This window comes from Panthera pardus, unplaced genomic scaffold (assembly GCF_024362965.1).
Source record: "Panthera pardus isolate Hobbes unplaced genomic scaffold, ASM2436296v1 HiC_scaffold_11, whole genome shotgun sequence".
Lineage (NCBI taxonomy): Eukaryota > Metazoa > Chordata > Mammalia > Carnivora > Felidae > Panthera > Panthera pardus.
The window spans coordinates 103,003,515-103,014,136 of record NW_026526666.1 but is presented as its reverse complement, the minus strand read 5'-3'; positions in this window follow the sequence as shown (position 1 = coordinate 103,014,136).

Sequence of the window (10,622 nt, the reverse complement as noted above, 5' to 3'; positions counted from 1 at the left end):
TTAGTGGTGGTTATCTGTCACCCACTCCTGAAAACAAATGCCCGTGGCAGTGAAGGTCAGCAGATTTATCGGGAGGGAAAGATCTATATTTCCTGCCCTAAAGTGACATTACCAGGTTGGATAATTGCTGCATAAACACTAAGTCACCCATCGATTAACCGTGCTTCTAGGTTCTTCCAGAGTGCCTTTCATGTGGCCAGTTGTGTGCACTCGAACAACGAAAAGGCAGAGGCCCGGGGAGCCCACCCCACCCCACACAGAAGGAACTTCAACAGGATTTCAGAACTCCCCAGTATTTCCCAAAGGTGTCCCTCAACAACAAAGGATCGCTGAGCACACCGGATGTATACGAGCAATCTCCGTCTGTGAGATGGACTGAAATATACTTCCAGGAGATACCGCCGCACAGCTATTGGAACGGCCGAGACCCAGGACACCGACGACAGCAAACGCTGGTGAGAGTGCAGAGCAGCAGGAACTCTCATCCATCGCAGGCGGGAATGCAACATGGCGCAGCCAATTTGGAAGAAACTCGAGTGGGCAGTTTCTTACAATGACCGACATGCTCTCACTATACCATCAGCGCTCGTGCTCTGTGGTTCGCACCCAAATGAGTGCAAAACCTGACCCCACAAAAATCTGCAAAAGGATATTTATAGCAGCTCTATTCATAATTGCCAAACACTGAAAGCAACCGAGATGCCCTCTTTAATACCTGAGTGGATAAATAAACTGCGGTCGATCCAGACAACGGAGTAGTATTTAGCACGAAAAAGGAAGTGAGCTTTAAGCCATGAAAAGGCATCGAGGAACCATAATACATATCACTAAGGGAAAGAAGTCAGTCTTAAAATGCTCTATACTTTACAATTCCAGACATATGATATTCTTGAAAAGGCAAAACTACAGAGACGGAAAATAGAGCAGTGGTTTCCAGAAGTTTAGAGAAGGGAGATATTGAACGGGTGAAACACCGGGAGTATTTTAGGGCAGCGAAGGAATTCTGCGTGACGTTAGTAGGTATGTGACACTACACATTTATCAAGACCCATAGACTTTTGTGGCACAAAGAATGAACCTTAATGTGTGTAACTTAGAAAAAAAAAAAATTAGGAAGTCAGGGATCCCAGGATGTGATGGAGATGGTGACAGAAAGACCCTAAATGGAATACAGATGCAGGACATGCCCTCACTGAAGGCGGTGGGGGAGGCACTGATCTGAGCCACGCCAGAAACGAGAGGAGTCTGTTGAATGAAAGACAAAAAAAGTTGCACACAGCACCGTACTCCAGCTGGTTACGTTGCTTCCTTCGGGGGGTACTGGGTAACCATCCTGGAACCACTGTATATATAGCCTAAGGATGAATAAAGAGGTAAGTGGAAGAGAGTGGGATCCAGGTTTCCCACTGTCGAAGTGGAGGTTGAAGGTCAAGGGAGGAGGCTAGAAGGATCCAAGTGATCATGGATTAGAGCTGGAGATATAGACACAGAAGGAGAGACAGAGCGATAGATTTGGTAGGTAGATAGGTGACAGGTGATAGGTAGATATATAGATAATGTGCATATATACAATGGGTTAGTGTGATATTGTGATTTATAACAAGAAATACGTATTTGTTTTTCATCCTCATTTCTGGCACAGAGCTCCCCAAACCTTCCAAATTTCCCAAGCGATTAGACTAACAAAGGTGTCTTTTGTTATCTCAGTGAGGTGGCTTTTGGACCACACCTGAGGATGGGGGCTGGTTGCCAGGAGAACCACGCAAATTATTAGAGGGTTGGACCTCTCAGTCCCCATCCCCACCCTGACCTGACCTGACCTGAGGGGAGAGGGGATGGAGGATGAATCGACTGCCAATGGCCAACAATTTAATCCACTGTGCCTGTGTGATGCAGCTGCTATACAATCCCAAAAGGAGAGGGCTCGCAGAGCATCTGCTTTAGTGAACACACGGAGACACGAGGAGAGTCACGCACCCAGAGAGGGCATGGAAGCTCCAAGCCCCATACTGGCCTCATGTATCTCTTCCTTCGGGCTGTTTCTTATTTATATCCTTTTCTAACAAGCCAGTACCTGAGTAGGTAAAATGTTTCTCTGAGCTCTGTGAGCCACTCTAGCAAACTAATCAAACCCAAGGAGGGAGCCGTTGGGCCCTCCGATCCACAGCTGATGGGGCAGAAGCACAGGCAACAACCTGGACTGGAGACTGGCATCAGAAAGGGAGGGCGGCCTGGTGGAGCTGAGCCCTGCACCTGTGGGACCTGATGCTGTCCCCAGGTAGGCAGTGGCAGAAGTGGGCTGAACGTAGGATGCCCAGCCAGTGCTGCAGAGAATCCCCTGGATGTGGGGGGAACTGCCCCGTCACACACACACACACACACACAGAGACACACACACACACACACACACACCGGAAACTGGTCTCAGAACACTTTTTAGTTAGTAAACATACATTTATGTCCTTGCTCTGTCCGCTGAGAGGGCCCAGAAGCAGTGATGTCCCAGCAGCAATGAGCACACCCATTACCCAGATCTTGGCTTCTAAATGCCATTCTCAGAGAAACTGCTGATTCTACGGTTGGGACAGGGAGGTATACAAGAGGAGCCTGCAGCAGCCAGAACATAAGAAAGTGATAGAAAGATAGATAGATAGATAGATAGATAGATAGATAGATAGATAACCAAAAAAAGAAGCACAAAGTGATGGGGAAATATCAAAGGGACACAGGAGCCAAGTGAAAGGCCAAAGCTGCAGCAATGTGAGCAGCCAAACAAATATAAATGTAACCCAAAGTAGAAAGAGAAAATCCATGATTCCATACTGGCAAAAATAAATGACTGGATACAGGAATAAAAGGGTAAGAACAGACAAATCTCCCATTCAGAAGGATTCCAAACAACTTATGTAGAAACTGTCCCCTCAAGGAAGCAGATCACGACTCCCTCCCGTGTGTGCTGTGTAGAGTGACTTCCTTCCGGAGAGGACCGTATGGAAAGGGGGCAAGAGACAAACTTTCCAGTGGAGAAGAAAGGCAGACTCGGCCAGATGACGAAGGTCACATCAGCAGTGGTAAGTCGTGGCGGCTGGCACTCCTGATGTGACGTGATGGGAAGAGCACTGTCCCTCCTCCCGAAACCTGTCACTCAGTCCGACCACAAGAAAACGACCACATGAAATCCCGAGGAGTCCATTCGGCAAGATACCTGGCCAGTCCTCCTCCAAGCTGTCAAGGTCATCAAAAACTAGGCAAGTCGGAAAAACTGTCACGGCCAAGAGGAGCCTAAAGAGACGTGACACCTAAATGTCATGCGGTGCCCTGAGTGGGATCCTGGAGGAGAAAAAGAATTAGGGAAAAACCAGTGAGACCTGCTCGACGTGTGTCTGGCCAATAATAATGCGTCAACGTTGGTTCATTACTTGTAACAAATGTACCGAATAATGTAACGTGTTACAAGGGGGGGAATTGAGTGGGAGGTCTGTGGGGACTCTGCACTATTTTTTCGCCACTTTTCTATAAATCTCGAAACTATGCTTTAAAAATGATTTGAAGTGTATATAAAACGTATATGTATACGTAACACACACAAGATGTATATACACGCACGTATGCTGCTTCTCGCTGGCCTCAGCCTATCCAGAGCAGTGTAGCAATGCCTGGGAGACTCATCTGGGTGGTACCACCTGGGCGGGTCCCCACCCACATCTCCCCTTTCAGAGCCGGTGCCGCGGCTGCACCGGACAAACCTCAGCAACAACCATCAGGGAACTCAGAAAAATCAAGGTTCGTCAACTCTCAGGGCTGGAGGGTCCAGGGCCACACGGCCAGGTGGCAGGTAGAGAGAGAAGAGAGAGTACAGACTGGAGGTTCTGCCTTTATGGGGCTGGAGGCAGGGGCCCGGGGTTTCATGGGCTCCCTCTTTATTGGTGAATTTAAAATATAAGAGCATGGGGCGCCTGGGTGGCTCAGTTCGTTGAACGTCCGACTTCAGCTCAGGTCGTGATCTCACGGTTCGTGGGTTCGAGCCCCGTGTCGGGCTCTGTGCTGATGCCTCAGAGCCTGGAGCCTGCTTCGGATTCTGTGTCCCCCTCTCTCTCTGCCTCTCCCCGGCTCGCACTATCTCTCTGTCTGTCTCTCAAAAATAAATAAATGTTAAAAAAAATTCTTTTAATAGATAAATAAAATATAAGAGCAGAGGGGCTCCTGGGTAGCTCAGTAGGCTGAGCATCTGACTCCTGGTTTAGGTTCAGGTCATGATTCTGGGGTCGTGGGATGAAGGCCCGAGCTGGGCTCCAAGCTGGTCACTGAACCTGCTTGAAATTCTCTCTCTCTCTCCTTTCTTCCCCTCCCCTGGGCTCGCTCTCTCTCTCTTCTCTCTCTCTCTCTCAAATGAAAAACATTAAAAATAAATAAATATAAGAGCAGATTTAAAGTCCAGGAGGGGAAAAGCAGGGTCACTCGGTGGTCAGTTTCTAGATCGCCGAGGGCTTTCTCAAAGGGGAGCCGCGTGGCGGGGGCGGCCTGGCCCTTCCTCGAGCTGGGCGGCCAGCGCACGTTCAATCCAGGTGGCTGTCTGCTGAGTGGCCGCCTCCCGCCAGGCACTTACTATACACGAGACACATACACACACGCGCACGTGCCCACAAAGAGCCGCGGGCACCGATGCAGAGCCCACGGCCGGCCCGAACACACTCCCAGGGCAGAGTCCTGACAGCCAAAGAGAAAAGGCACCAGTGCCCTTTACTGCTTCAGGCTTGGTCCACACGACTGCTGCTGAGTGGAGAGAACTCCGAGCCCCCCCACCCCCCGCCAGAGGGGCCCAGTGTGGGGCCAGGGGAGGGTCAGAGACCGGCCGGGCCTCTGCTCCCCAGCAGCACACCCTCGGGACGTCTCCCCCAGGGCCGCTGCATCTGGGCTGCACCCTCCCCAGGGATTCCACAAAGATTTCTCTCGGCGGTGCTTAAATGCTTCGAGCGCAGTAGCCCCAAAGAGAAGGGCTTTTATTTTCCAGATACCGTGATCGCATTTAAAATGTTTTACTTCCCGAGCAAAGGCACTACCCGTGGCTGTCCCTCCAGGGTACAGATGCCTCACGCACATGCCTCACCCGATCCCACAAGAAGCCGTACGTATTCTCAGCACCCCACGTTGTGGGGGGAACACTGAGCGAAGCAACAGAAACACCAGGCTCGGGGATCTGGTTCCCTCTCCCCTGCAGACGACGGCAGACGAGGTCGGGGTACCTCCTGTCACCCTGCTGCAAACCTCCCCGCCGGGCGCCTCTCCCTCCCAACACAGAGGAGTAGGGGAGGGGGCTGCTCTCAGCAGAACAGACATGGGAGCCCCCCACCACCACGCCCCCACCCTACCCCCCACAGAGGCTGGAGGGCCCAGTGCTCTTGGGGCTGAGATCAGAGCCACTGCCCACCACTTCTGGGTCCTGAAGCCTTGCCCAGCACAGAGAATGCTGGGGACCCAGCGCCAAGGGCCCCTGCGGCCCGCATGCATCCCGCCCTGCAGCCACGCAGAGCGGGCAGAGCTGCCCCCAGCCCAGCAGCCCAAGCAGGTGCGGAGTAACAGAGGGAGCCACAGCAAGAAAACTCTCCTCTCTCTGGGGAGGGGAGGAAGTGAGAGTGAGCAGAGGGAAACGACGGCGATTCCGCTTGTTAAAACAGGAAGTCGCTTGTGCTAAGCCCCACGTCAGGAAACCTGACTAATCGCAGCTTCCAACCCTCCGCGCGGGGCTGGTGAGGTCATGGCCGGACAGACCCTTCGTCTCCCGGAGGAAGGCGACTGCACCCGACATAGCTCACTCCCGTCCCCCTTGTGCCTGCAACAGCCTGGCATTTTGTGCAGCTCCTCGGATATCCCTCCCGCGTGCTGGATGGGACGCTGCCCGATCCATGCGTCATGAAATGAAGCCAGTCAGAGCTTCAAAATTTACTCAGTTAAATTTTGTCTCTTAATGAGTCCCGCCCTCAGGAGGCAGGAATACGCTGCTCCGCGGGGACGGTGATCTGCCTGGTTTTGCTTTAGGGTTTATTTTATTTTTTAATGCGTGAAAAGTCACGAGGTCTCCAGCAGAGCTTGACAGGCCAGTGGCTCCATCTACAAAACACATCCCGTATCCTCCTCTTGTTGCCGTGGCAACCATCCCAAGCCTCCCAGGCTTCTCTCCTGGGCCCACAGGGGTCTCCATGCAAGGCTCGTCTTTACTTCTCTGGACTCCTCCCCTACCACGTCCCCTCCACAGCGAGCAGCCAGACATCTCTACAACACGGAATCAGACAGCGCTACTCTTCTGCTCCAAAACCTCCATGGGTTCCCCGCCTCCATTCAGGAGGAGTCCCCCCACATGGTATGTGACCTCTGTGACCTCATCCTGTTCCTTCCTGCCCCTCACTCACTCAGTTCCACCCACGTTGTGTCCCCTTTCCCTCCTCAATACTCTCAAGCTCGTTTGTGCCCCAGGTCCTTTGCACTTCCTGTTCCCTATGCCTAGAACGTTATCTTCCAGAATCTCTGTACCACGAGCACCTCCTTCCCTTCAGGGTAAATGTCACCCCCTCAGGGAAGCCTGCCCTGATCACCGCCCTCAATTCTCCCACCTGCAGCCCCTCCCCATCACAACCCAGGTTTATTTTCATCCTAACGCCAGCCCTGCCTGATGCTCTCTTGTGTATCTGCCTATCTCTTTCCTGCCTCTGCTAGACAGCAGCCCCCGGTAGTCTCTGCCTCGTTCCCCACTCTACTCCCTGGGTCGGCCATAGTGCCTGGGACACAGTAGACGGTCAAGCCGCTGGAGACCCGGAGAAGAGCCAAAGCTGTAGTGCAAGCCCCTGCAGCAGAATACCCTCTTCCTCGAGCAAGGTCAGCGGTTTGTTCTGTTCAGGCGTCCAGCTGCCTTGCCTGGGTGAGGCCAAGCCACTTTGTGGATGTGCTCTGCTTTACTCAGAGCCCACTGACCTCCACATTAATCTTGTCCACAGACACCATCACAGAAACACCCAGAATAACGTGTGACCGCATATCGGGGCTCTGGGACCCAGCCTAGTGGATGCATAAAATTGACCTCACAAACCCCAAGCAAGAACACGCCCAAAGAAATCCACGTGGAGACGCATGATACTTAAACTTCCGGAAATCAAAGGCAAAGAAAAATCCTGAAAGCAGCGGGAGGAAAATATAACTCACCTGTGGGAAAACAAGTGTCAGAGTGAGAGCAGGTGCTTCATTAGCTGCTGGAGGAGAGCGGCACAATATTTCCCAGGGGCTGAGAGGAAAGGACTGTCAATCCAGGACCCTCTAACCAGCGAAGATATTCTTGAGGAATGAAGCGCAAATCGAGGCATTCCCAGACAGAGAAAACCCGAGAGAATTTGCCACGGACCTACCCTAGAAAATGGCTGAAGGAGGTTCTCCAAACAGAAAGGAAAGATCAAAGAAGGGACCTTAGAACCTTAGAAAGGGAGAGAAGGCATAGTGAGCCAAAAAACTGGGTAAGCAAAATAGGATTTTTTTCAACTCTTTAGTTTTCTAATGATAATTGCGTACAAACTACAACCCGGCCTGTATGTAGAGCGAATATTTACCATTATATTATACCTAGGGGGGTAGTAAAGGGACATAAGGCAAAGGAAGGCTTCTGTCCTTCATTCAAACTATTGAAACGGCAAAGCCAGTAGACAGTGGTGAGTTACGCATGCATCATGTAATACCCAGAGAAACCACCAAAAATCTGTACGAGAGACAAACTCAGAAACATTCTACGTGAGCAAAACGAAATTCTGAAAATGCTCAAGGGACAAAGGCAGCAAGATGGAAAAAATAACACAGAGAAATGAAAAGCAAAGAAAACAAACACAAAAAACAGATGCATATGTGGTACTTAAGATCTAACGTATAAATAATTACATTAAACATACCAATTAGAGGACAGATTGGCAGAGCGCCTTTAAAAACATGCGTCGGGGCGCCTGGGTGGCTCAGTCAGTTAAGCGTCCGACTTCGGCTCAGGTCATGATCTCGCGGTTCGTGGGTTCAAGCCCCGCGTTAGGCTCTTGTGCTGACGGCTCGGAGCCTGGAACCTGCTTCGGATTCTGTGTCTCCCTCTCTCTCTGCCCCTCCCCTGCTCATGCTGTGTCTCTCTCCCCCTCTGTCTCTCTCTCTCTCTCTCAAAAATAAAATGGGTAGGGCGCCCAGGGGGTTCAGTCGGTTGAGCGTCTGACTTCGGCTGAGGTCACGATCTCACGGTTCGTGGGTTCAAGCCCCGTGTCAGGCTCTTGTTCTGACCAGAGCCTGGAGCCTGTTTCAGATTCTGTGTCTCCCTCTCTCTCTCTGCCCCAACCCTACTGGCATTCTGTCTGTCTCTCTCTCTCTCCCAAAAAAAAAAATAAACAACTAAAAAACAATAATAATAAAAACATGTCTCAACCAGGCACCATCCGTAAGAAGCTCACTTTAACTATAACAACGTTGGGAGAAAGTGACAGAGCTTGCAGACCCTCATCAAATGAAAGCAGAAAGGGCTGTGTTCACGGAAGATGAAGTGGATGTCGGAGCGGAGAGAGTTATACCAGCAATGGAGGGAGACACGACGTCACGGGGGCCGATCCTCCAAGAAGACCCAGCAGTCCTAAGTGTGTGCACACCAAGCAGCAGCACGGCGAGCTACAGGACACAGACACAGACAGGAAGCAGACGTCGCCAAACCCGCGGGGGCAGCGGGAAACGCCCGCTTCCCCAGCTCAACGCCTGGGCAGGGCCACAGACGAACCCAGTGACCCCACCCCCCAGCAGGGACGAACAGACACTTACAGAACACGGCACCTCACTACCACAGAGCGCACGTCGTTCCCAAATGCCCTCGCAACGTAGATCAAGACAGAGCAGCCCCTGGACCATGACGCCAACTCCGGAAATTACAAATAACTGAAAGCACGCAGAGTGTATTCTCCGACCACGACGGGGCCACTCCGGACGTCCACGACTGGAAGGCGAGGCGAAAGCCTTGGACACGGGGGGCCCAGCACGCCTCTGTGGGGAAACGAGGAAAGCCCAAGGGGAACCGAGAGATGCGTTCAGATGACAATGATGCTACAACTTCTGGACACCGCGGGAGCAGAGCTGAGAGCGAGCTATGGCACTGAATTAAGGAAGACTCGGCCTGCATCAGTTGTGAAGGTTCCCAACTCAAGAACCCAGGAAGAAAGAGGAAAATAAAAAACAGGCAGAAGGGAGGAAATAATAAAGAGAAGAGCAGAAATCAATGACATTGACAACAGAAAAACAATACAGAATATCGACGAAACAGACAGCCGGTCTCCAGAAACATCGCTAAAACGGACAAAACTCAAGGAAGCCTGACAAGGAAAGAAACACAAAAGACACCGATTGCCACTGTGAAGAATGAGCCCGGGTGACGGCCGGAGAGCCCTTAGGTATCAAAAGGATAGCAGGGAAGCCTGTGGACGGCTGCACACACGTAACTGTGGCAAACTCGGCTGGGTGTGGCTCATCCGTCACAAACACAAACTAACACAAACTCCTGAGCCCTGTGTCTGCCCTGCAGGCAGGAGCCAATCCCGCCCTCCTCTGGGCAAACCCCATAACCTCTGTCACAGGGTGACACATACAGAGCCTGGAGAAGTCGCCCAAGGTCGATACATAAGATAAAAACTAAATTGGTTTTGGGAGATTCGTACAATTAGCCCAGGCTGAGCAGGGGTCCGAGACCCTCCAGGGATTGGACCCCGAGAGGGGTGGGGGGAAGGTGGCGGAAGCTGGGGGGGGTGGGGGGGGAGGCTGGCGGGAGGCATGGGGTGCTGATGGGGATTTGCAGGGTGCTCCCCCTGCCGTGCTGATGTCGCTGCTGGTCTTATTGTTCTGCCAACACCATGAAGGACTCAGCGACTAGGCGAGCGAGGCTGGGATCACCCAAGTACTGAGGAGGGATTAAATACTGTTTAGGAAACTGCTTTTTCTGTAATTTACGCTGTGCTTTTGAAGGTGAAGAGGCCCCAGCCTCGGGGATGCCTTAGAACAGCAGCGGATGGGGAAGGACTGGCTGTCCTGGTCCATATCAACCCCACAGCATTCTATTCTGCCACATAAGGGAGCCAGCCCTCTCAAAGGAAACCAGCCTCTCATAAAATTTCCTGGCCATCCAGTCAGGAGAGTGTGCATGCCTCCCTCAGATAACACTGCAGCATTATAGGCATTTAACTCGATCAGTGGGCTATGGAAAAATAAAACACCCATTTAAACAAGCGTCTGGAAATGCAGCTGAGCTGAGGAAAGCCTCAGCCTGTCAGGGCTCTGGGATGACCAGGCAGGGCTGGCGCCAAAGCACGCGCCACGTTCCGTCCCCGATGACGACCCCAAAGCCTTGCAGGACCCGGGGCACAGGTTCAACGTGCAGGCTCCCTGGCCCCACGCCAGACCTGGTGAACCCAGATCTCTGGTGGAGAGATGGCAGCCGGGACCTCGGTCCGCAGCAAAGAACCCGGGCGCCTCTGCACGATGCACAGCCGTTTTCCCGGTGCTTGGCTGGGACCACCTTGAGGGTTGAGGGTTGTCCAGAGTTGGGGCTGAGTTGTCAAAGGAGGCTGGAAATCGGCAAG